This window comes from Ischnura elegans, chromosome 4 (assembly GCF_921293095.1).
Source record: "Ischnura elegans chromosome 4, ioIscEleg1.1, whole genome shotgun sequence".
Classification (NCBI taxonomy): domain Eukaryota; kingdom Metazoa; phylum Arthropoda; class Insecta; order Odonata; family Coenagrionidae; genus Ischnura; species Ischnura elegans.
The window spans coordinates 103,915,128-103,941,062 of record NC_060249.1 but is presented as its reverse complement, the minus strand read 5'-3'; the positions used below and the strand labels follow the sequence as shown (position 1 = coordinate 103,941,062).

At 38.6% G+C, this 25,935-nt stretch overlaps 1 long non-coding RNA gene across 2 annotated transcripts in view; it reads left to right on the top strand.

The window, feature by feature from the left end:
* Positions 1-6,461: 6,461 nt before the first annotated feature.
* The window catches only part of LOC124157858, a 185,738-nt gene continuing 166,264 nt past the window's right edge, over positions 6,462-25,935 (top strand). Inside the window, exons 1-2 of one of the 2 annotated variants that reach the window (XR_006864660.1) lie at positions 6,462-6,664; positions 8,093-8,228. This is a non-coding gene — a long non-coding RNA (uncharacterized LOC124157858). Of the gene's footprint in view, positions 6,665-7,066; positions 7,194-8,092; positions 8,229-25,935 lie in introns of those variants that run through there. The other variant, XR_006864661.1, reaches the window with a different exon arrangement.

The following is a 25,935-nucleotide window of genomic DNA, read 5'->3' as shown; positions in this document are numbered from 1 at the left end:
GTGCCTCCCCATTTATCTAATACAGGCGCGTCGAATCTTTAGGCCCAATGTTTAGGGTAAGTACCATTTCAGGAGTGTAGGTTCTATTTTCTAGATGAGTGTTTGAAATGATAGTGATTCATTATCCTTTGCAAATTTTTAAATGCTCGTCGGCATGTATGAGACTTAATATCTTACGAAATATTTTAAGAACTGGGAAATGTGCGGAATATCTAAAGTTGCTATAAAAAAATTCATTGATGAGCAGCAATTGCGTTAAATTAATTGACCATAATTCGTGACGCGTGTGCGAATATAGCACAGGAATACATGAATGGCCTCAGCGGTAATTGTTTTAACGAATGATTGTGGACTTTGTATACTCATAGATAGCTTAAGGCTATAATCTTCCGAAGAAATAATTGTTTACATCGTTTCCCCAGTCATAGTTCAGAAAACACTTGTATATCTCCTTGTAAAAGGATGTGGAGGTATACTATCAAAAAGTTTTCATTTTAATTGCAATATCACTTTCCCTGGACCAACTAAGAAGATATTAGCTAAAACGATGGAGATTTTCGAATATTATTCAAGGAATTGCTTAAAACAGAGTCGCGATTTTCCACTTGTATTATTGACTACCTGAATTCAAAAGTATGCAACTGTTTTTTCCAAACCAAAGCATTTTTGTAGTAAAAAATATTAAGCAGAACAAATATTTCTATTGCGAATGAGTTATTTCTTGAATTCTCGAATCCATTCACATTTATATTTTTATCTGCAATAATGGTATTTAAGTTACCAAATCAAAAATATGTGAGTAAAAAGACATGTTTTGTCGCTCCAGAAAATAACACCTATAGTTAACTCGTATTGCTAGCAGTTTATACCATTCTCCACAAGAATTTGCTCACTTCAATTCTAAATATATAAACGTAATACCATACCAGTGTGCTATTACAATATAGAAATTTTTACGCAAGCATTTTTGTATTTCTATCCTATATCAGTGATATGTATCCTTCTTTTGATGTTTATCACTTGGACATTAAGATCGGAGGTGAAGCAAAGTTCTCTAAGATAATTGTTTACTTTAGTAACGAAAATATAATGAAAAATTCGAATCCAGGCTTCCAATTTCTGACTTTAACCTGTAACGAAAGTGGTCCTTTTATAAACTTTCTCATAACGCCATAATCGCATAGGGGTTTTCTAATCTATCGCATCTTTATGCATTTCACAGCTATTTTGTACATTAATTAATTGGGAGTGACATATAATATCTTCTAATTTTAACCAGAACAATGCAAGTTATCACCATCCACCTCTTCTAGGGGCCATGTATCTTTGATTTCCACCACAATAAAATATGTTTTTCAAAGAGAATTTCTTAGCTTAAAGACTTTCTAGTCAATATATCATTTTAATTATAACTATAAATGAAACTTCAAATAATAGAGAAACTGAAAATGTTTTTGTGAACTTTCAAGCACCTCCATTTTCCCTTAGAAAGCGCAAGAAGTTAAAATGTGTATTGAGGAAAAGAAAGTTTACTTCCTATGCCTTAACATTTTCCTAATATAACGCTAATATGATGTCTATCTTAAGAGAGTTCATTCAAAGCTCATTTCTATACATTTTCGCTACCATCTGACCCGACTTGGCCTTCTGTCGGGCGCATTGGATCTTATAGGTGCATCGAGAAATTGTTTGTAGATTTTTTCCATTCGCTTGGAGTTAATACAGAAAGAATATCTTAGGAGCTGCTTATTTAGTTTGACGTGCTCCATTCAGCATTTAGCTGATTTTGACTTCGAGTTTCTCAACTACCACCCAAGTTCATCACGACTTTGAATACATGCGTATTCGGTATAAATAAATAAAAATATTTTATGTTGATTGGTTTTTTGGAACAATTACACTTACCGCCAGTATATTTTGTATTAATTAATGTTTTTAAAAATAATGCAATGATAATAACGGAGATAAGCGCGTTTGTCACAGCGTATATTAGAATGGGTCGGATCACATATGTGATTGCCTTAAGTAAATTGAAAAGATGTCGATATCGGGCACCAAATGCATCGTAGATTGCTTACAGCACTCCATAATTGGTACTTGTCTTGTTGTAGTACTTTCAATCCGTATGTATTTGCAAGATTAAAATTTATTTATACATATTTTTGTGCATGCTAAGCAGGCGAATTTTTGCGTATACTCAATGGTTCTGACAGTACGCCTAACGGAAGGTTAAGAAACCGGGATCATTCTGCATAAATTAATCCAAAAACAGGAGTCATAAACAGGATTCACTCGCCTATCGTCTCGGTATTTACCGAGCAGCGAATGGATTCCCTATTGAAAAGTTTTGGCGAAATAAATACATTGTAAGATTTTTTCATTAGATAAAATTAGATTAGATTATTGATAAAAATGAGCGTCGATTGAACCTAGTACTACAAATCCTTTAACTCCTGTATCAATATTGAAATACCCTGTAGTTTAAAGTTTTCTTAATACCAACTATTGTTCGAATTTCATTGTATTTTCTAATTCTACCATTCATTGTACGCGCCAATTTTCATTGTGTATCACATGGCAGAAAGCGCCGGTATGAACTCTCTTATATGCCAGTACAGCATAAAAAAAGGGGTTTTGACGTTGTCATTTGAATTCTTCATGTCAATACTTATCACGTAGAGCATGCGGTAAAAGCCATTCTGAAAAGGTATCGGCTAACATCAGAAGACTGCTCTCAGAGTAGATGGCAGTCATAAGTGATTCACTATAGACATAGCTATTTATATATATTCATTAGTATCGGTTTATTTTTTATCGGATACAGATTGTATACAGCCAATGTAGGTAAGAAAGCTATTGCATAAATCTAACCTTATTGCTATTGATACTAATATACTCTTATAAGTTTTAAGTCTTATTACCATCACGCACATGAATACCCATAAAAAATGAAGGTAAATGTTGTGTGTTTTTTCTTCCATTCTATTTTTAGATAACTATTCATTAATGGATAAGTGATTTCCTTTCCTATTTCTGCATTCAGATCCTTAGATTCTAATGCTTTTTGGAAGCTGAAGAGAAAGATAGCATACTGAATTTCGTTAAAAGGCTTGAATCGGCACTTATCACCAATCCTTTACAGCCTCCGTTTTCTTGTTTTACTGAATTGAAGTATAGTTATATCTGCCATTAATATCAAAGCTAGACTTCTTAGAATGCATAAGCTAGTTTAATAAAACATTGCTTTTGCTTAGTTTTTATCTATGCATAAATTATTGAAACTTTCATTTTTATTTATATTCCAATTTAGGCATTAGATTTTATTTGCATTAATGAAGTTTTGGACCCAATTTGAAAATAAATGCTATTTATGCACTTTATCACTTTATTCTCAGTTTTGATTTGTATTTTTTTAGGGCAAGTGAAAATTTTCGCTGCTCATTTTGTAGTCTTTAAGTATTCCCAACGCAGATGATTGAAGCGACTCCTAACATTTTGGATAATTTTTCAAGTGTCACCCTAGTGAAATGTGATTTAATTTATTACCGGATGAGGTCCGATTAAATTTCGTATTTTGTTTTCAATGTGATCAATTTACTTGTTTATTTGGTGCGCGAACAAATTATTACCTTTAGAAAATATAATATTTTATTTTCAAAACATATAATTTAATCCAAAGTGAAGAGGAAACTCATGCGTGATGATTACTTTGGCACAATGGTGACGTTGTAGATTTCTAATGGAATTCATTCAATATACTCGTATATTAAATAGAAATATGATAATATGTAGCAAATGGGTCTGTACCGATACAATTTTTCTCCCTGATATACTATATTCTATACGTCATGGACAAAAATAACTCCACTCATTCCCAGCCATGAGTTTCAAGAATAAATTTTCTGTTTATTTCACTGCTAGTCCCTGGAGAGAGATATTAGTTGCTTGTACGTTGCATCAAGATTTAGATCTAAAATATTTTAATTTAGAACTAAAATACCAATAAAGTTTGAAATCGAAAACCGTAGTTACGAAAATTATCACCATGCATATAAATCATACAACAATAGTTGACATGTGCTAAAAAAACGCTAAGCCGATTATAACCGATATTTCTAAACTACTCACGGCCATATCATTTCAATAGCGTCACAGATCAAGTGACATTTTACAGAGTTTTAATTAAAAAAGAATTAATTTTCGACCCTTCATTTGTAGTTGTTAAAACATAATAAATTATCAGTATCAAAATATTTAGCTTGCAACTAAAAAAATCAATGCTTTCAAATTTCACCCGCTGAAGTATTCCCTTGTATTTTCGTTTGCATTCGATTGCGATCCAATTAATGAGAATTTTTTTCTGAATTTCCGAACGTCACCGAGAGGAACGTTACAAATAATTTCAGCGTCCTTTTTTAATAAATCTATTCTCGCTCTGGAATCACAAATAATGCGCTCAGCGTTCACGCCAAAAATCATCGGAAGTCAAACAAACATTTCGACCGCGTCCATTTCGAATGACAGGAGCATTTTATTTCGGCTCGAGAGCATTTTAGCCCCTCAACAGAAGCGATCGAATCCTTTGATACTATAATACGAGGCAAAATAGAGGATTCTCCGCATTGATGGCTTACTGGTGGGATAGTTGAAGAATTAGCAAGCTCCTTTATCGTATGTTTTGCCAACCCACCCCAGGGAGTTTAGGCATTTTTCCTGCCAGACGAATGAATAACATTCTAATGTTTACGCGCGCGACAAGAAACAGAGGCGTATTCGCGGATACACAGAGCTCTGTGACCGTGCCGTCACCTCTCTCGCTGCAGACTGAAGTTTGCGGCGCGCACGACGTCTACAAAGGGATCGGAGCTGACCGCTTGCGTCCCGAGGTCGAAAAGGCGCGGTGCGGCTTTATCGCAGCGCCGACCAGCTGGCGGCGGCGTTTCCCGCAACTAACTTCCCCGCAAAGTTGCCCAAACTTCCTCCAAACTCCGGGCCCGCCTTGAAGACGAGGCGGAGCGAGGGAAAGTCAAATTGGGCGAAATTCGGGGCAAGTGTTGTTTTTTTTCGTGGAACTTGGTGGGGAAATAAGGGGGGAGGAAAAAAGTTTGGCGTAACCGTCCTGGGACTCGAACTCGGAAACCCAAATTAGAAGGACGAGGCTCAAGTAGACTGGTCTCAAAGACTGATTATTAATGCAGCCGAGGGGAATAAAAATGCCCGGGAGATCCCTGGGATTTCAGCGGTGGGAGAGAGAAAGGTGGGCGACGCGTTACATATTAAATTTTTTGTCAGAGAAATAACAGCGTCAAAAAGTGCATTGAACAGAGGGGAGGGGGGAGGGTATGGCCCGGTAGGGTGGGAGAGCGTCATGCAACGCTCTCTTGTTTTTGTTTTGTTTTTTATTTCCTTTTTTTTACAACGGGTGGAATATTGAGGCGAGGCATAAAAAAAATCCCCATCCCCTTGCCGCACAGCTCCGGGCTTCCCGGGTGAGTTTGCAGTTATCACCTCACCCCACACTCACCAAATAGTTTTAACCCCTCCCACTGATATTTTTATATACTTCATACCCCCTCCGCTACTCCTCCGCCCACCATTGTCGCCTTCGCAATGTCCCCTTCTACTGTCTTCTCCTTCCTCACTCCTCCTAAACACTTCGGGAATCAGAATATTCCCCACACCCCATCCTCCGAGCATTCGTAGCATTCGGATGCATTTTGGGATATCAATTCGGTGCCATCCCTACTCTTCACGTGTTTTTCCGCGGTCGGTGGGTGTGGGGAGTAGGAGGAAAAGCGGAAGGAAAAAGGAGGGGGTGAAAGAAGAGTGGGGGATGAAAACCATGCAATGAAGTGTGCCGCGGAGGGTCGCATGGAGGAGGAATGCAATGGGATACATCGGGAGGGGGTGGTACCTCCCGCTAAAAGAGGGAGGTGTCCCATACTGGGCGGTACCCTTTGCACAGAATTTGTTGTTTCGACGGATGAGATAAGAGTGGGGATGAGTGCGGTAAAATTGTACGATGAGGGTAAGGGGAGAAAAGAGGCGACAAAGAGGGGGAAGCGAAAGAGAGGGAGAGAGGGTGGTACCGCGGTTAATGATGTGTGCGCGCGGGTGGAGGGGGGTGTGGTGGGGGTACGTGACTGGAAGTGAGTCGGAAAGAGTGGGGGGAGGGTGTGGGAGAGAGGGGTGCACGCGGACTCTCTAGGTCCGATGCACGGCGCAGCTTGAAGTGACTGTGGAGAAGAGTAGGGGTGGGCGAAGAGAGGGAAAAGGGGTGGGAGCCCAGCGGAAAAGAGAGCGCGAAGTGGGGTGGGGAGGGAAGGGTAGGAGGGGACAGAGAGAGAAAGGCGGGGGCGTGTTAGTGAATGTGATATGCACCCCCGACAAACACTCACTCGCTGGGCGGGCCACGGCAGCAAGCGGGTGTGTGTACGAGAGAGAGAGGGTTGAAGAGAAGCCGGGGGACCCACGCACGCGGCCGGGGAGTTGTGTTTGAAGCGGCCGCCGACGCCACCGACGCCGCCCGACGACCCGAGACTTCGCGCGCGCGCGCGCCTAAAACCCACCGACTCGGCGCCCCACGTTTTGGCGGGAGCGCCGGCCGGACCTGCCGGGGTTGAACGGGCCCGCGTGACCGGTGAATGGCGCCCTGCGGGAAAGAGTGAGTGCTGGTGATCGGGGGGTGGGGTGAAGGGGGAAGGGTGGGTGGGGTAGTCACGGAGGGGTGGGATAAAGGGAGGTGTCGTTGCGGGAGTGAAAGAGATGGCCGAGTCGCGGGGAGGAGTGGGGGTGGGTGGGGATTCGGAATAGGCGCTTGGAAGGGGGAGTAAGGTGGTGGAAGCCCAAGGAGGTGCGGAGATGAAAGTCGCGCACATACACATAGGGAAGAGCGTTTTGGCCGCGTACGCACCCCCGCCCGCGCAGTTGGGCCGCGGCTTTGTTGCGGGGCCAGCGCAATCATTCCTCGATGAGTGAGAGGTGGCGTTAAAAGGGGGAAGGGATAGAGATAGAAGGGGGCGGTGGGGGCGGCGATAGAGACAAACACGGACGACACGGACCATCACGCACACACTCTGCCCTTCCGCGAGGGAGGAAGAAGACGACCCCGGCACACCGCAGTGCTCTCCCGGAGAGGAAGGAGAAACACCGGGTGCGGCACACTCACGGCCCAACAGTTAGCCGAAAACACAGTAAGCGGGTGCGGGCAACCCCGCGTGCAGTCAGTCAGTCACCTTCCCTCTCGATCAGCGCGACCTCTCGCGGGCAACGTCCTTCGGACCTTCGACACTTAGCTCAGCTCCGGACTTCTGGACTCTGATATAGCGGGCCTTCTATAGTCCTTCCAGATACCTCAGCATAGGAGACCTTTCCCGACTTGGACACCTGCCTCTCAGTCATTATACTCGACTTGACTTCTCACCCTCATAAGATATCCCATCCTTTGCCCCCATCCAATAAGATTTCCCATCTCCTGCCTTCTAGAGAGGCGAGGGAATTTAAATCCTCGACTACCTCAACCTTATCCTCTCCTTCCTGCAACTCCTCATCCTCCAGCCAAGTCTGACTCACACCCTCGCCTTCATAATTCTCCTCCAAGACCTCTCCAGAGTCCTCACCCTTTTCTCAACATACTCCCACCCGCCTTACCGCTCAACTCCTCCCACTATTTCTCAGCGCGTTCCCCCTCTATCGCGAGGAAAAACGCAGCCAACCACTCCTCCAACGCGCCATCCGGAGCCGTTTCCGATAGGGAGAGTGGAAGGAAACCCGACCATTCCTCTCCTCCACCGTTCTCGACTCTCAAGGCCCCCATTGTTCCGCCACAAGTCCCGGTCAGCGTGGCCCGCGAGTAGGTGCCGCGAACTATTACCGGACTTCGCGGGGAGATCGGCCCGGCGGCGTGGGTGGGTGTTCCGAGCGCGGCCGCGGCTTGACCGCTCCCTCCTTGACGGGCCCGGGTGCCATTCGCACTCCCAGGGGCGATCATGCATCCCGCGTCGGGCGGTTCTAGGAATTGTCCGCATCTTCGGCGGGGCCACCCGCCAGCCCTGAGGACTCACTTCTAACGCTCAGCTTTCGTTTGCCACAGGAGGCGACGGTGCTCGAAGACGGGACGCCACATCGGGTGCGGGAGGCGCGGCACGGCACCGGCGGGAGAAGGCTCTACCAACGACCCCGTTCTGCGGGTCTCACCTTTGGAGGATCGCTTCGGAATGTTCTGACCGGTGAGTACTCATGTTGAATTTCAGTATTTTTCTTCTATTATTTTACTTGATTTATTTCAGCTTCCCCACCATGATATTGGATACCTGAGGATTATTTAACGCAATTGAGGAGTTTTGCAATACCAACGACGGAAAGCGATGACATTCTCGAGTTTAAATGGGCCCGGAGTTGTCCCTCCTTTTGGGGCATTTAACCACCAGCCGTACCGCTCGGTGACGTAGACCGCGGGCTCGCCCTATCAGAGAGTCACCGGCACTTGGGTCCTGGAGAATGGGACAAGATCGTGCTCCGAACGTGTTTCTTGACCAGCAACATATATTCCTTTCGAAAACGTTTTGGACTACAGAGTGCGGACTCCTTGTGTTAGTGACTGTGGCTCTATTGGATAATGGCCTTTCCTTAGTCTGGATTTGTGAAGACATACAGTTTATAGCGACCCAACGCATAAGGAAATTATTTGAAGTGCCTGTGCAAGCCAGTGTTAGCATATGGATTTATGCGTGGAGTTCGACGTCAATATCGGAAGAAACAAGTTCATCTTTAATCGAAATGATAGACTTCAGAAATGTGCTTGGTACTTGGCTTAATACTTGGTGAAATGGACCATGCCGACACCGGTTTCCTTAGATACTCCAAATGCTGTGAACTCTACGTGAATTGTGTACATACGATTTCTATCACTAGCATTCAGGAACAAAAATATTCTTTATAAATCATTCCCATGGATACCTTAAAAGTCGGATAGTTAATCCTCTAGTAAATGCAAGTGGCCATACTCTACCTTGAATCGAATGACGGTACATCATTTGATTCAAGATGGAGACGCCCGAGCGATCGCCGCTATGTGACGCACTTTTGAAACCTATCTCATACTTATTTCTTATCATTTATGCATTTCTCATATTACAATGGGTGATATTTATCATACATATATTAATCTTTATTTGTCCCCAAGTATTTCTATATCGCTCGTATGCACTAGCTTAAGCATTTAAAAAAAATAATTGACGGAGTATTGCCTCGTGTTTGCCAGCAAATAACTTTCCTCCTTAGTCCTTCATAATGTTGGCGAGGCTCGGAATACCTGACATCAACCACGGTCTCATTCCATGCGATACCTCAGTGGGTGGGAGAACATTAGAATTCTCACTCTAAGTACCTCAATTCATGGTCACAACAGTAATTTGCAGTTTATAATGGACACTTATAACAATTTGCGTGCCTATTTTTTGAAATGTACCTCTCGAAAAGGCAGAGCAATTTTTATGGAATGCTCATCACCAAAAATGTATTTCCGAATTTGAGAATCATCAAAGGAAGTAAATAATTCTGTTTGATTTCGTCGACACATTAGATCAAATGATAGTGCAGGGTATTGTTATGACTATCACAGCTTTGTAAAATGGAACATACCCCGCGCAAATTTTATGTTCACTGAAAACGCACAATAGGTACAACGTGAAGGCATGCAGGAAAAATGATGCTGTGCCACTCAAGACACGAGTGAAGCTTCGCAAATTCATCCCATTGTGTATACTATGCTTCATCTGAGGCCGGTAAAATTATTAGCGACGAACATGAGAAGAAATGAAAGCTACAAAAGGCGATTTACTCGCGGAAACTGCAGGTCAAATTTTCTTTGTCGATGCACCAGTGAATGGCACAGCTATGCGTTGGATGAGGAATTCTCGAACCCGGTACTCGCCTCTTGAGAGACGAGGGAGAGAGATTGTGGCGGACCTGTTCGGTGACCGAAGCCGGATCCGTAAAATGAGATGCCCCAAGAAGACGGTCTGCATGAGGAGATGACCAAAAGACGTTTGCGGAACGTGTTTTCGGACTAAGCGGATATCCACCCTGCAGACAGACGGTCGCTGTCTCCATTGTTACCGATGTCGACTCGGTGGGGAAGGCGAGTGCAGCGAAAGATGCACTTCGTATCCAGGGTGCCTGCCCTAAGTAAAGGTGACCGGTGTGTGAATCACGGGAGGATTCCCTCCTTACTACCTTACATCTCTACCTATTTGGACTACCGAGCCCTTGAATTGTATTCAACCTGAAACGGAAAGCCTCATCGACGAATTCAGCAATTTCAACGAAATTCTCTGTTTTGTCAAACATCGGGAGCCAATTTAAAAGATCAAGATAAAGGAGTAATTTGCAGTTTATAATTTTGCGGTACATTGCCTGGCCATACGGATTTTATGACGTAGTCTCACAATTATTATTGGAGCTTGACTATACCCTCTTTGCCCCCAAAGACCGGAAACATGTCGCTCACATTGCATTTATAGTACATGTCAGATAATTGTCAGTCGGAATTTTTCTAGAGAGTGACAGTACAAGAAGATTGAATTGCCGGTTATCCCGCTGTCAACTTGGCAGGCTAGGCTCACAGTATCATACGTTCGGAAATGAATAGATGATTACTCATATTATCTGTACTTTCCATGGATCTCTTTCGGTCAGTTGAAATTCCTAATAACAACGTATATTTCCTTCCACTCCTTCAATTGCGCTAACTTTTCCTCTGTCATTTGAATGACCCCATCTGCATGCTAAATTTACATTTTGGAAATACCTGTGTTTTTAAACGCTTACCTACGTTCGGTAAAGTGTCTCTGTGCATGACTTTATTCCCACCTTCAGAAATAATTTCTCTCTCCTAGCATGTTCATTTTATTTGTGAGAGAAATATGTTTATGAAGGCCTGCCAAATGCAGTCATATTTCTATCCATTTCTGACGTTATAGCATAAAAAATGTTGGCCTTGACACGCGCCTTTTTTCAGTCGAACCGGTTTAGCCATAGATCAGAGCAAGTTCCTAGTATTTCAGGTTTACCAGCGCTTAGCATACTATGACACCGTAAATATAAAAGAAATATGTTCTTGACAAAGTTGGCATTTTTCCCTACCTCATGTTACCCAAAACTGATCCACTATATTTCAAACGCACTTTATGTACCTACTTATAGCTGATGCATTTCCTTTATAAATCATTTCTTAGCATGTTAATTCCTTAACGAGGTAAATATATACTTCCGCTCATTGCAGCTCACAAGTTCACTTTCTGTTTGAAAGAGAGAATGAAAATGGCTCTATCACGGGTGGATGGAGATCCAGTTTTGTATCTCTTAGGTTGCTTTCATCCCACTAACTTTAGGAATGCCAATTGACTTGTTCAAGAGACATTTAAGCGTAGCTGGATATCGAAATATTAACAGCGAATTGCAAAATTTTAACGGTAAACTATTCGGGGGTGTATTGAAAATGCAGGTATCTCAAGCTCAAGATCCTCGATGTTCTGTCAAAACATTGAAATACTCAATGGCCAAGTAGTGAAGAATTCCTCTCTCGACTATCGTAAGACTTTTACTCGTAGTAATGAAATAGTCTTGAATGATCCATTTATTTAGCGGGCTCAAGTTGTAGACATTTGGGAATAAGCTTGCGAAGGCTTACAATGTAGGTTTGAATACACGCTTGGAGTAAAAAAAAGATTAAAAGCACCTTATGCTGATTTGCTAAAGATAATACGGCATAAAGAAAGAAATAATTTTCAATTGGCGTTAATATCAAAAGGCGGATTCTTATTATAAGCTCAATTTCATTCATCCTTGTCTCCTGAGTTCAGCCGTAAACGAGAAAATAAAACAAAGGGACGAAATGTAAAGGGGAGAATAAGGTTCACTTGAAAAATAAGATATCCTTTGCAACGACTTCGCATAATTCTGTTACCGAGGTCAGTTCGAACAAGTACTTTTTTTTCTCCACGTGAACGCAAGAACCGATCAAGGCAAACGGCCGAAAGGCACTTGATGTAAAGGAAAGCCGTGTAAGACTATATGGCCATCCATCCTTGCCCATCCCTCGTGCATCTTGCGTCGCAAAAGAGTCCCGACGTAACACGAAGCGACGCGATAACCCAGGCCCGTTGGAAGAAGAAAAAAAATAAATCAACCCCGCATCGGCCCGAGGGATTTTATTTTTTATCGTGAGCGAGGGAGTAAGAGGAGTCTTATCGCTTCGAAAGGGCCGCCTCTCCCCAGGCGAACTCTCGCGATCGTCGGACGGGGTCGAGCGGGGTTCTCCGGCGCGAGAGTCGGGGTTTCATCTGCCGGCCGCGTCGCGCGCGGCGGCCGGGGAGTGGTCCGTGGGGCGGGCGGTTGAAATTGACCGCCGCGCCGGACTCCGGACCGGCCGCACTCGGGCGATGAAGATCCAGCTGACCCCCGAGAGATGGCACTAGGATCGAGGCGAACTTGAGGCGAGCCCTCGGTGACCCAAGTGCGGTTCAAGTAAATCCGAACCACATCTGATTCGATGAGAAAGGCAAAATACAGTACTCTTTTATAAGAACGTAGGTTAAGAACTTCGATTAACTTGATTCGGAAGCTTTTTCCTAGAAAAAAAGATAATGATCGTTGAGGGATTCATTACATCGAGTCTAATGGCTGAACACGGAAATCAATGCATATTTTCTCGGCGAATTATTCCAATTTGTATTTAGTAGATTCACTTCTTTTCCGCAAATTATGCGTGATTAATCAAAGATTTTCGACACAGTTTCTTCAGAATCGTCGTCTTAGTGGAGGAAAATGACTGATACATATAATGATGACGGAAATTAATTTATATAAATATTCTGCGGACAGTAAATTATTTTATATTTCACCATTTTCTCTGCCTGTTTTCGTAGTGGAACTATTATGTCGACTGCTCAAATTTTCCGGCGGGAGTTTTACGTGTGAACTATTGGAACAAGCATTAACTGATTGTGGTGTGCCTAATCGCTATCAATGATTCAGAATTAAAATACTAATAAGTGAGCTGTACGACACAGAAAGGTTTTCTTCTGCTCGGCTATTATTAAATTTGAGTGAGAAATGTCATTCCTTATGGTAGCATATCTTCTCTTCTGACAATGACCGTTTCCCATCTCAAGTCATCGTTATATCAATCCTGAATCAGATTTTTGATTCCTTTTTTACTATCAGGTGCAGAAAATACGTCATTTTTTCCTACGAATGGAATTATTTCGTCAGTCACGTCGGTCATTCTTGGGTATTACCCCTACCATCGTTGAAATCTCCGAAAATAATTAGCTCTACTTAATTATGCATCAGCCAGTTTTCTTCGTCCACTTTCTGGGCAGCTAAAATATTCCTTTACAAAATATTTCTGCTTCTTTTTCAACTCGAAGTATTTTTCACATTTATCTACCTTTTCTAAAACTTTGGGCGCTTAGAGGTTTATGGTTAAATTCATAAGGTACTCTTTATCGTATCAGTTGATAGACATATTTGAGATGTCACTATCTAGTATTTCAATTTCCATTGGTAACACTCTTCTGTGCTCCTGTAAGGGCATTTTCCTTTTTATCACCATGCTTTACTTTGTTCTTCTGGGGTCAAACATTTGACTCAACGCATAATACACGGCGGCCTCAATGTCGTATTTGTTTTGCTTAAGTATCCCACCATGGTAAGGTTTAAAAAAATTACATATATATTATTTCCCCAGATTAATTAATTTATTCAATTAAATTACTTTTAATTGTTCAATTAATTATTTTCAGTTGAGAATATAAGATATCCTGCATTGCTATTACCCAAGCATCAAATTAATATTATTTTTACTATCTTAATTACAGTATAATTTTACCAACTAGAGAGATAATAGCTATTGCTGTAACCTTTCCAAAACTGCAGCCGTAACAAATACTCTCTAGCATTTATTTTCGCACTGTTCATTTAAGATAGCATTTTCTATCTTAAGTTGGTAGCTATTGGTAAATTTTGCACTCTAAAACTTCCTAACATTATAATGATGTATTTTATGCACATACACACTTTCACTTACCCAAATATACATTCAAACGATTGGTGACCATCGTTTACAACGTATACATACCATGGTTATTGTCTAGTTGCTAATTATTCCGTTGAATTATAACTTTGAGGGGTTTTCAAATGTAGATTAGACATTTTACCCTAATTTTTTTGTTAGTAATGGAGGATATCTCAATAAGATTGATGCAACCAATTTTTTAAGTAAAGTGAAACATTTACAGATACCTTTTATTCAATTATAAAGTAATATTATTTATGAATTATCGTAGCAGTATCATTTCAATCCATACAATAAAGCTCAGCCTTGCAATATAGTCAGTGCATTGTATCAATTTACTTCTTTTAAACTATTTCACATTGCTACTCCATAAAATTTCAATTATAAGTGTTTTCTTGCTTGGCCAGTTGTATCCGAACGCCTATAAATACTCTAATGTTCCCATAATGCTATGCGTTCACATTTGATTCTACATTTCTTTTTCATCTATCACGCTCTTTTTACCATCTTCCACGTCCAAAATTTCCCACTCTTAGGTCTTTACTATCATCAAATCACTGCAGACATGAAATTTTTTCACCATGCATCGCCTCGTTTTCCTCTGCATGTTATTTTCAACCAATGTGCTTTTATAAATTATATTAATCTGCGAAATGCTGGGTTTGTTTTGCCTTTGTATTTTATTAATGTCGATTGCCATTTTAAATACTCTAGTGTTCCTATAAAGAACAAATTGTTGATATTTTCCTTTTAAAATTCTTTCCGTGACTTTTTATTTTACTTAGCTACCCTAATTTTTTCTTTCTTCTATTTCCTGATGAATTTACACTTAATTTACTTATCAATTTGACATAAGTTCACTTATCCTTAGGCTTTTAAAATGAGATTCTATTCAAATGCCGACTAAAAATTGATCTTTTGTAAACAGAGCTTATTCCTTGAATTGCACGACTCACTATGAAAGGCTATCACTTGCGAAAAAAGGCTTAGCTCTTCTTCATTATGGATGAAGAGGAAAAGAGTGGTATACAAATGAATGACATTACTTTAAAATCCTATATATGTTAATAGCATTTTCAGATACACACTGGTAGTGAAGTTGATGGGTAAAACATGAACCAAAATTGTGTTTTCATGGGGAACAATGACATTGAAAGAAATGATAGATGCAACCGTGTGTATTCAACTTGTCAATTTCATCTAAATTATTACCGTATTATGAAATAGATTTATCTATCACTTTAAAATAATTTATAGATTCATCCACTCTTCCGAAATTTTTAGATGTTGTGAAGGGATTCTAGATTAAAATATTGAATTGTTTGCCTCGCCTTCGCTCTTAATCTTACTAACCGCTATCATTTTTTTTGTTTTTATTGCAGTTAATTCTAATACTGCAATCTTAATACTACAACTTTATGGAAAAATTTTCCACAAAAAATATACTTTCCAGGTGTTGAAAGCATTATGTTGGAAAATGTAGTTTACTTCTAAAGTATGGCCATATAAGATTTTTGACAACACAACACTCACTTGAACCAGGTTTAGTTGACAAATCATTACCACAAGATAGCATGGAAACCCTTTGCTGATTTGGTCATGAAACATTTCTATTTTATTACTTCTGTGGAATGCAATGCTTGAGCCGTAACAACTTTTCCTTTTCCATAACTTGAGGTTCCTCAACTACCCAGTCGATTACTAAGAGATTCAAAAGCTTTTGTTCCTTCCCTATTCGCTATGGTTAATTGGAAATACATTTATTGAAAGCGTCATATTTTCCTTTCAATCAGTCATTAATTTAACGCTATATACACTGAATATTCTCATCATTATTTTATGTCAGTTTGTAAAAGCTGGGTTCATAATTAACTATCTGATCATCTTTGTTTATATTTTATTTATGTGATCTTGACCATACAAGCCTTATCTGAATGAAGGCAATAACATATTTATAATTAAGTTATTGAGGACATAGCTGTTTTATAATGGTGCAGCTTTTCTGAGCTTAGTTGTTTTTTGCAGGGAATATATGTGACGAAGTTGATACATCTTTTGGCCAAAAAAAAGTATGACTCAATTTTATATCTTAAATTATTGATTTTCTAATTATTCAATACTTTTGTACATTATTTGTTCTTTTACTATGTCTTTCTCATCAAAGTTGTTGTTCACACCTATGATCAATTTATGGAAGATGAATTTTGATGTAAATAACAAGGAATCCTAAATTCTTATGTATCACAAGTGTATTGCGTATATTGAGTTCACACTGGTTAGTATCTTACAATAATCTTAACTTGAATTTGTTCCAAAACTTTTCCTTGTTCGCATTAATTGTTCTTTAAAATTTGTATGCCCCACTCTCCTAAAGCTTTATCGAAGCTCTCCTTACGTCATCTACTCTGTAACAATATATTTTTTTACTAAATTAAAAAACATTTTTAATAGAAGTGAAACCAGTACATCCAATAGTTATCTCTCATAGCCGCAGTGCTTTCCTATAGATAAACACAGTAAGCCTTCCTTATGCATAATTAAATATTAACTTGAATATGTGTGAAGATGTTGTAAAAAAATATGTATATACGATAAGGAATATTATAATATATACCTTATTTAATTTTCCTTATATGTTATGGCCAAATTAAAGATATTATATCCATGACTCTGGTATCTGAAGAAAGTCATTACTTGCTAGATATTACTTATGAACCCTAAAAATTGTCATTTCACTCTTCATTTCCCAACGCTATTATTAGGTGGGCCAGGTTATAATATAGTTCTGCATTTTCGATTAAAAAACAAGAGGTTCAGAGTTTATCTTCTAGAATGTTCCATCATTGTGAGCACAAATGTTAGGGCTTCAAAGAAAAACTACCGTGAAAGTTAACGCATATCATTTTATGAGCATCTGAGATTGCTGAGTGAATGATCTAAAATTTTCCTCTGTATTTTTAAAAGACATTAGATATACGGTTGTCAAGGCCTATTTTGCTTTTTATATTTTTGCTTGGTTGAAATGGCTATACGAAACAGCTGAATTGAGGAGGCTAGATGGAATAATATTTGCCATTTTGGACATTATTTTAAAAAAATTTATTTCTTGAGAACCCTTTTACTTGTCGTATCGTATTTTTAAATATACTCCTGTGTAATTTTCTTGCACCATAATTACAGATTATCAACATTAAGTTGCTAATCAGTCATTCAGTCCAAATCTTTAATGACAATTCCAATTTCTTTGATAGATGATTAATTACTCGAATTTTATATCACTATGTTTCCGTCACAGCTATACATTGTTTCATTGCTTTCGGAATGACTTTGATACCTTGTGTATAAATTTACCCCAGAATATTCATATTTTGCGATAAAATCTTTTCATAGCGACCACATTTCATAATCAAAGGTTTTTTAATATTATGGAACTTGTGATAATTTTCTAATTTATGCAGTGGTCTTATGATCCTCTCATACATTTAAAAATCCGAAGTGTGGCCCTCAAGTACTGTGACTCTCGCTTTTCCCAAAATCCGAAATTATACCTAAAATTATCGTAATAATACGAGTTTACCATCATGCCCTGGGTTGAAATTTACTAGTAATACTATTAACGCAATGTCGTGAATGGCGAAGTTGATTTGTGATAAAATTATCATTGTAAGACTTTTATATATATCCCCATGGAAACTCACTCTCAAAAGGCACGAGCACAAACTTAACCATGAGGTGGATATCAGAGCTTTTAATTAATTATTGCCATGCTAGAAATTTCAACGATCTAATGAAATTAATTGAATGATATACCGTGTTTCTGTGTAAAAGCAGTATCGTAGAGCTTGCTTGAACATGAATAGTTTTGTGTAACTTATTTAAGACTAGTGTCGTAATAGTGATGAAGTGCGCAGTACAGTCAGTACATGAAATTATTGGTAAGAATAAGACCAAAGTCGGTAAAAGAACACAAGAAAGTATTAATCCTATACTGAATGCTGAAAAATTTTCAACCTCATTTTCACTTTCTCTATAGATTGGAATTTTATAATTCTTCAATTGTGGCTGTTAATCATTGGCTCTAGCATCATTGGAGCCTCTTTACTGCGGTATTTTGTTCATGCCTTTTTCCTTTTTGGTAGAAAATAAAATTAAAACCATTTAGAAATCCATGTGTATGACGAATATGCTTAATATTATCAAATATATTTTCATTTAGGCTTCATACTTCCTGCTGAATATTCTGCCGTAGATCTAATTGATTATGATAACTCATTAATTGTAGCTTCTATCGGCGAACGACTTAATTTCTAAGGACCCAAGTGGATATTTTAATTTTTTTCATTTCTTTTGGACATTTTTTTTTCAGAAAAAAATTATCAATCCATTGAGTTTAAAATATTATGAATATTCGATAGTGTTTGCATTGTCTACTGAATATTCTCATTCATTAATTCCCTGAACTAAAATCAAAAAGCAGGTATACCAGAGTCGCTGATACTGAAACGCAAGGAAGAGTAACAACTTAGTAGAGAGCTTGAGGGGCATCGTTGCACAGTTGCAACCACTGCATCCATGGAACCGGGTTCGGAACCAGATGTCAGTCGGCCGTGCACCCTGTTCTTGACGTGCCCCACCCTCCTTGCCGTCCACTTTTGCCGGAGAGGGCATTCATCGTCTCTGGGACCACTGGACTTCTTCTCCCTTGCATCTCCCCATGACCACCCTCTCATCCTTCCACACCAACCTCGGCCAAACCCTTCTCGGCTGGTACAGTGCCTTATTCTTCCGCCCGAGGAGTTTGAGAAGGCCGCGTTGCAGTTTCAGGTTCCATGTCGTCCTTCTTCCTCCACGATAAAAATCTAAAATACTTTCTTGGGTTTCGAACTTAATTCCTACGAACAGCGGTACAGCATATTGGCTTTCACCGGATCATTTGAATTGAGATGATAAAAATATCGTCAGTGTAGGTCCTCCTCACCATCTCTAGTAAGGATTACTGGAACCTATAGTTTAGGAAATGTATGATAAATTCCTGTTATAAATGTTAATTCTGCGTAAAAAAATTAAGTTTTTCAGCATAGAGATTATTTATTGGTTTCTTACATACAGGAATAGAAGTTCCTTCAGTAATAAAAGGGCTTACTTAATTCAGGGTCTAAAAATGCAATGATTCCTTTCACTTGATGCATGCAATAAACATCATTTATCCCAGTTACCCTTCTATATGCCACAGCGGTTGCGCAAAACCATGTCGAATTGATAGATTTTTATTACATTTGATAGTAAGTGAAAATGGGTCGCAAAACTTAAAATCCCTCTAATGTATTGAATCAAAATTTGCCCATTCGTGATTACCTATTCTCAACAATTTCCAGTAAGTGCTGTCATCACTGAGGTTTCATAATCCTGGAATGTAAAGGAATAAATAACTTTATTTGAGAATTTTTATAATCAGGTTGAGCAAGCGCGAGTATGGTATTTTTCGGAAAACCTACCTTAACAAATTGTTGCATCAATAATTTTTGCTGGGTCGTTGACTTAATGATATTCGTACCTTAGATCACATATCATTTCTCTAACTGAAGGGAGACACTCGCATTTCCCAAATTAATACCCGCTCTAAGATTGGGACTTGCAGCTAAAATGTCAGGCAAGTCTTTCTGAAGAAAAATTTGATAAGATACGTTTGTTAGATACGATATATTTGTAAGCTCAGTTTTATGAGGAAATCACGAAAAGTATCTAATATGTGGTGATCAAACTAAGGAATGGTAATCTCCTGGTGATTTGAGGGAGTACTCAATCTAGAATTTTTTCAAGAAGCTATTGAACTAATTTCGCTCTATTTTTATCCAGTAATACAAGATTGATATTTTAAACCAGCGATTATATGTTGTCTTATAGATGATTAGCGTATGATATTAGATCTGTCAAAATAAATTTCATCAAAATACCAAGGAGTAATCAACAAAGCCTCCAATGACAATCCATTTTCAAAAACTATTTGATATCTGAAGAAATTCATGAATTCTTAATTGACTGATTTTCATTCCCGCATTCATATGCAGCAGATATAATAAGCCAATTGTGCATATATACATACTGAGAAGTTTTTCTAGTTGGATATCACGTAAAGAATTTTTTCATCAAGCGATGCATCACCTTTTGTTTTGGGCTCAATACTGGGAAAGGAAGAACAGCGTATGAATTTTAGTTTTTAGCTTGTGAATTTGAGCGAAATATATTGTTCTTGATTTTTCAAAAAGTTACTTTCACTTGAGGAATAGGTAGAATTCTAAGTAAATTTTTACCCGATTCGGATGAGATGGCTATTATGCTTTTAGATTTACAGCCTATTTACTTTAGACTATACCTATCCGGTAAACATGATCTGGAGCACGAGGATCCGCGGTTCCATCTGATTGAGCGTCTACCTTATTATTCGCCATAGCCTGCTATTTTTTGATGTTGCCATACAATGACGTTATGGGCAATTGTAGTTCAAATAATTCCGATGTTTTAGTTAAAGCGAGGATGACTTATCATGATATCTTTGGCTATGCGACCTTTATTGAGTTAAGCTATATTGACAATGAGTCTTTCATGCAGTCTAAGCACTCCATAAAAAATTCTCAATACAGATATTTAAAGTACTTGGTTTACAAGTATATCGTCTATTGTGCAAGAATAATTGGTGTTAAGTGTCAAAGTAAGAATTTTGATTTTCTTGAATTTTAATTTATCTTTACCCATGCTGTGAAAAAGATGGTAAAGGTTAAGCCTTAAAAACTGACTGGAATTATAAAATTTTGCCATGCAGAAATCCTGGATGATATATTTAAATTTTGGTGTAAATGACATCATAGATAACCGATAGATTCGCCTGTGCTATTCAAAATTGTAATTATTTATTCCTACCATAAAACATATAAGAATGATATGAAACGACAAAAGAGTTGTTTCATTCCCATGTGTCGAAATTGAGGTACCTAGCTATGCTCGTTAGTACTTCATTAGTTCAGCTAAATATGATATTTTCATTTTTTTATTTGTAAAATAATCTAGGAATGTCACCACAAGAGAATAAAATCTCTATTTTTTGATGTGCTGTTGTAGAAACCCAAACTTTCCAGACATATTTGTATCATTTTAAATTGGCTACATTTTTTTCTTGTGATTTTCTTCACATTAGTCACATAAATATTTTGGCCTCTTGCATAGTCTCTACTGCTAAGTGTAACTTTCCATTGCGTACGATTACTGGTCTTATATTCATGAGGAAAGTAGGCATGAATCTTATTTGATCAAGGTAAAGAAGTCATTGGGGAAACGTGGTACACTCAGTAAGATAAATTTCACTACGCGGTGAGTGCATGGGACCGGAATAATGTTTTATTGCTTGTGATCGCAAGAGATTGACTGCTTGACCTATCTACCTACAAGCATTTAGCTTACAACCAGCTTTATAATCGAAGATATATGAGAACGATTTAGTGAATTCCTGAAATTTCTTACCATATTTGCTCTCTGGCGGTTAGCTTTTAAGATCGGTTAGAGGATGAATTACCCCGTTGGCACACATTATTGCAATTTGTTGGTTATCCGATCGGTCAATCCCACCGGCCAAAAACAATTACCCTTTGTTAGTCGATTTCCTAAATAATCACTTGAATAATCAAAATAATTTCTAATTATACAATTGAATACTGAGTACTAAAACTATAAAATGAAGAGTAAATGATTGTAATGAATACCCATACGAATATCATAGCAGCCAACTTCCAGGTACCTACTATAGAATTGAAGGGTGTATTAACTACTCGAAGTGAATATAAATAAAAACTACTAGTAAATGAGAGCAATTTTCTACTTCTGCGCATGGGACTTTAATTGAAAAGCTAAAATCTTAGATCAGGGGAAAGATCTGATTCTCTGAATGCGATGATTAAGTTTGTTTTCATGGAGTGGAAAATTTGCTTCGTTGAATCAATGACTCAAGAAAAGGAAAAGCACCGGAATGTTAAGAAATATATTTATAAACATATACGTCATTTGCTCAATTTTTTCCATATCGTATAGTAATACTGAAGAAGCAGTTTGGATCATACCGATTTCGTTCTTTTGGTTAGCAAGAAGCTGCCTTGAACCCACTTTTATGTATTTACCGTGAGATTGACTGGAGGCGTTCCTATTCAATTTATATCTCTGCATAACACTAGAAATTATATACTAGGGTATTTTTCTGGTTATTCGTTTCTGAACTCAAGTTATCTTTTGTGCACTCAAAATTTTGTGCAGGTAAACATCTGTACTGCCGCAAACATGTACGCAATCGTGATGAACGAGTGATCATTTGAATATCCATACGACCATTGTCAACGGAATATCAATAAATATTTTCTAATTGAAAAAAGCATATCCATAGAAACTACTAAAAAATATTCTAGACCGGCAATCATAGAATGGAAGAAATACTGAATGATAGAATTTAATTCAATGCTACCTTACCATTGACTTTTCAATTACTATTACTGTTACTCGGCTAACAATGAGTAATTAATTTTGGTACACCTTTAGACTTAAATATGCGGGAAAGGGCAGACGCGTAGAGTGCATAAAAAAGAAGGCCGGGGCGGCGATCTTTTTTGCCGGCTGACCACTCTGCCCTCGCCCGTTGACCGAGTGCACCCGACTCCCCTTTATTGCGGCTCACCCTTGAGCCCCAGACCGGAATCGAACCAGCCCCCCTCACCATCGATTCCCCACTCCTCCGCTAACATCTGTCGCTACGCAAGGAGCACTTTTTACTTCGTCTTACTCAAGGGATTTCTGAGCAAAAGGAGAGATCTGGTGTAAAACATCTTGCTATGAAACAAAAAACGAATCCCTTGCTACCATTTTTTCATTCATTCGGTGGCAATGGAAGTAATGTGTCTCCCTAGTCTTCCTTCCATATATTTTCCTCTTACAAGATGATCTCCAATTTCAAAGGTGGTTATTATTCTTAAATAATTTATCCTTAAGTATAATACAAAATATTTAATGATTTTCGACTTTTCATTTGTATTCTTATTCTTAAGTTCATACAAAAGTTTCTTAGGAACAACATTTGAATATTTTAGCTCTGAGTAAACTTCGTATGGTAGCGTTATATTAAAATTAGCCATTTAGTATTTCCTCTTTATTTTAATTGCTTTGCTGGAATTTTTATTTTATTTTCTATAAATATGCTTTATAATTAGTAGGTATATATTTATTAAGGTTTCGGTGAGATAGTGCCAAAACAGCACTTTTTGCTGGATTTTTCAAACGGTTCCCAAAAAAGTAATTTCATCAGCCAATTATTTTAGAATTCGTCATAAAGTCTCCACAAAATAAAATATAAAAAGAAATTTTGAACGCAGATTTTTCAATATCGGGAGATGCTCATTTCATATCTATATTTTCCTTTCTTGCATATCAACCCTCTTACAGCTATCGTGACACCTTCCTTCCTGTTTAGAGCCCCAAACAATTGAGGTACAATGGGTAGTTTTTTTAGGGATTTGGATATGGCTGTCAGCATTTGCCCTTGCGGGAACTAGTAAGAGTTAGTTGCAACTCCATAATAGGCTGACTTGATAATATGAACTATGATTGTTGTAGGTAGTTGACATAAGATAAACCTAATCAATTTTCTTATAATTTTTACAACACTAATTACACTTATTTACTTTTTAAGATATTTTTATTGGCATTAAAAAAAGAGTACCCATGTGACTAAGTTTCCAAAACTGGCTAAGAAGCATTTTCAAATTCACAGGAAGCTTACTTACTTTGACGTATCATGAGCCAATACTCCAAAGTAGTACACAGATATTTTTAGACAATGGATCAGTCAGCCTCGGAGGGAGCTGTGACTTAAGAGTCCACACTCATAAGTGGAAACATTTCTCAAAGTTCTGCAATGATTCTCAAGGAAAACCCAACCAGTTATTAATGACAATGCATTCGAATCTTGCGGCAGCGGTTGGATTCAAACTCGGAAGTCCGTTGCGACCCGGACTCAAAAGCGCCGAAGATTTCATCGGGTCGGCATTATTAAAACCAATCATTCATTCCATCCAGGATATATATATATGTATATATACATACATATTGGTATATATGCGAATGTGCGCGAGTGAATGTGTTCGCGCGTGCTTTGTGAGTGCATAGCAAGCGGGGCTGGTCGGACGATGCCGGGCCGTCCGATATCTGGTTCTCTCGGACGTCGGAGGTGGCTTGGCGAGTTTAGCAAGACCAGGGAGTGGGCTCATTAGTCAAATATGGACATTCGGACACCTCCTCTGAATGGCGTAATAAATGATATTAACACGTAATGCAAATGCAACTCGGGCGGAGAAAGTGGTGGCATCAAGGTCCGCGGTGAGAAGCCGCGAGGGGTATTTCATATTATTTATTTTCTATGAGCGCTACCCTTTTCTCTCACACGCTTTCACACTTGCAATTCTCACCCAGGGACTATGGCCAAACCAACGGAACGAAAGAATAAAAATTAACCGTAATACCGACTCCGAGCTTCGGCCTACTCTTTGGCAATTTTTTTCTCTCTCCCTGTACGTGCTGGTGTGGCGAAGTATCAGCTGTACCGTTTGAGTTATACTCTCTGCACTGCTGTGACTGTAGTAGCCGTAGGATAAACTGGAACTTTGTCGATCCTGCTTCGTATTAGGCTCAGTCGAAGCTTGGTTCATCATGGCCCTCGGAGAATATTATCCAGGTAACAAAGGGTGGAATAAAATAGCTCCTTATTTACTGTATATGACAGAGGAATTTTCCATACATTCACGGAAGAATATTTTCAACATTTCATCAGATAAATCAAGAATTACTTTATGAGAAAACAAGAGAAACCCATGGAGAAAACATTACTAGACTTGTGAGAGAAATCACTTTGAATGTGCTTGTAAAAGTATGATGGCTTGTTCTGTCTAGCATATTTTCAGTTTTTCCATAGCTATTATATGGTTTACATGACCAAAGATTAGGATATCTGGGCTAAAGTACTAGTAGAGTTAAGTAGAGTAATTCTCCGCAGCAGCCTCTATACAGTGCTCTTTTTTATGTGGCTACGTTCGCAGTCGCATGCTTACAGAGTGCTTTATAAATAACTTATTTGGCGAATTAATTCAGCAACAGATACCATTATATCATATGTGTGTATTAGCGATCATTTAGCCCTCTCTTTTCCTTGAAACAAATTCATTCTCGCGACAGCCATATCACCTCATTTACTCAAAACTTTCCCCATGCACTTTTTTTCAAACATGCACATTTCTGGTAATTTTCGAAATCACCATTTGCTTGTCAATCAGAAGTGGAATAAATCACTTATCATGATTTCGATTTTATGTAAATTATTTCATAATTTTTCGCAATCTAACGCTGGAATACCGTATATGCATATGTCACTGCATTTTTATATAATATGAAATAAATGTTATTATAATAATTTTACAACATCGATTAATTGAATATGTTTACTCACTGCCAACGAAGAAATTTTTAACTAATTTTCTAGACGCCAAAAATTCCATTGATGAGAATTATAATAATTCTTATGGGTTAAGGTGCTTTCATATATTTCTAAAGTATCTTCCTTTTGCAATTATTAATTCGCCGACACATTTATCATCTATATATTAAAAGCTTTCGAAAATCTCGGCCTCAAATACATTTCCGCAAGTTTCTCTTCTTGGCAATATTTGGATTAAGTGGCGCAGATAAATGACATAAAAGTATTGAACAATACATAAAATATTTAAACTATGTCTATGAATAAATATTGAGGCTATGTATAAGTACAAGCTGAA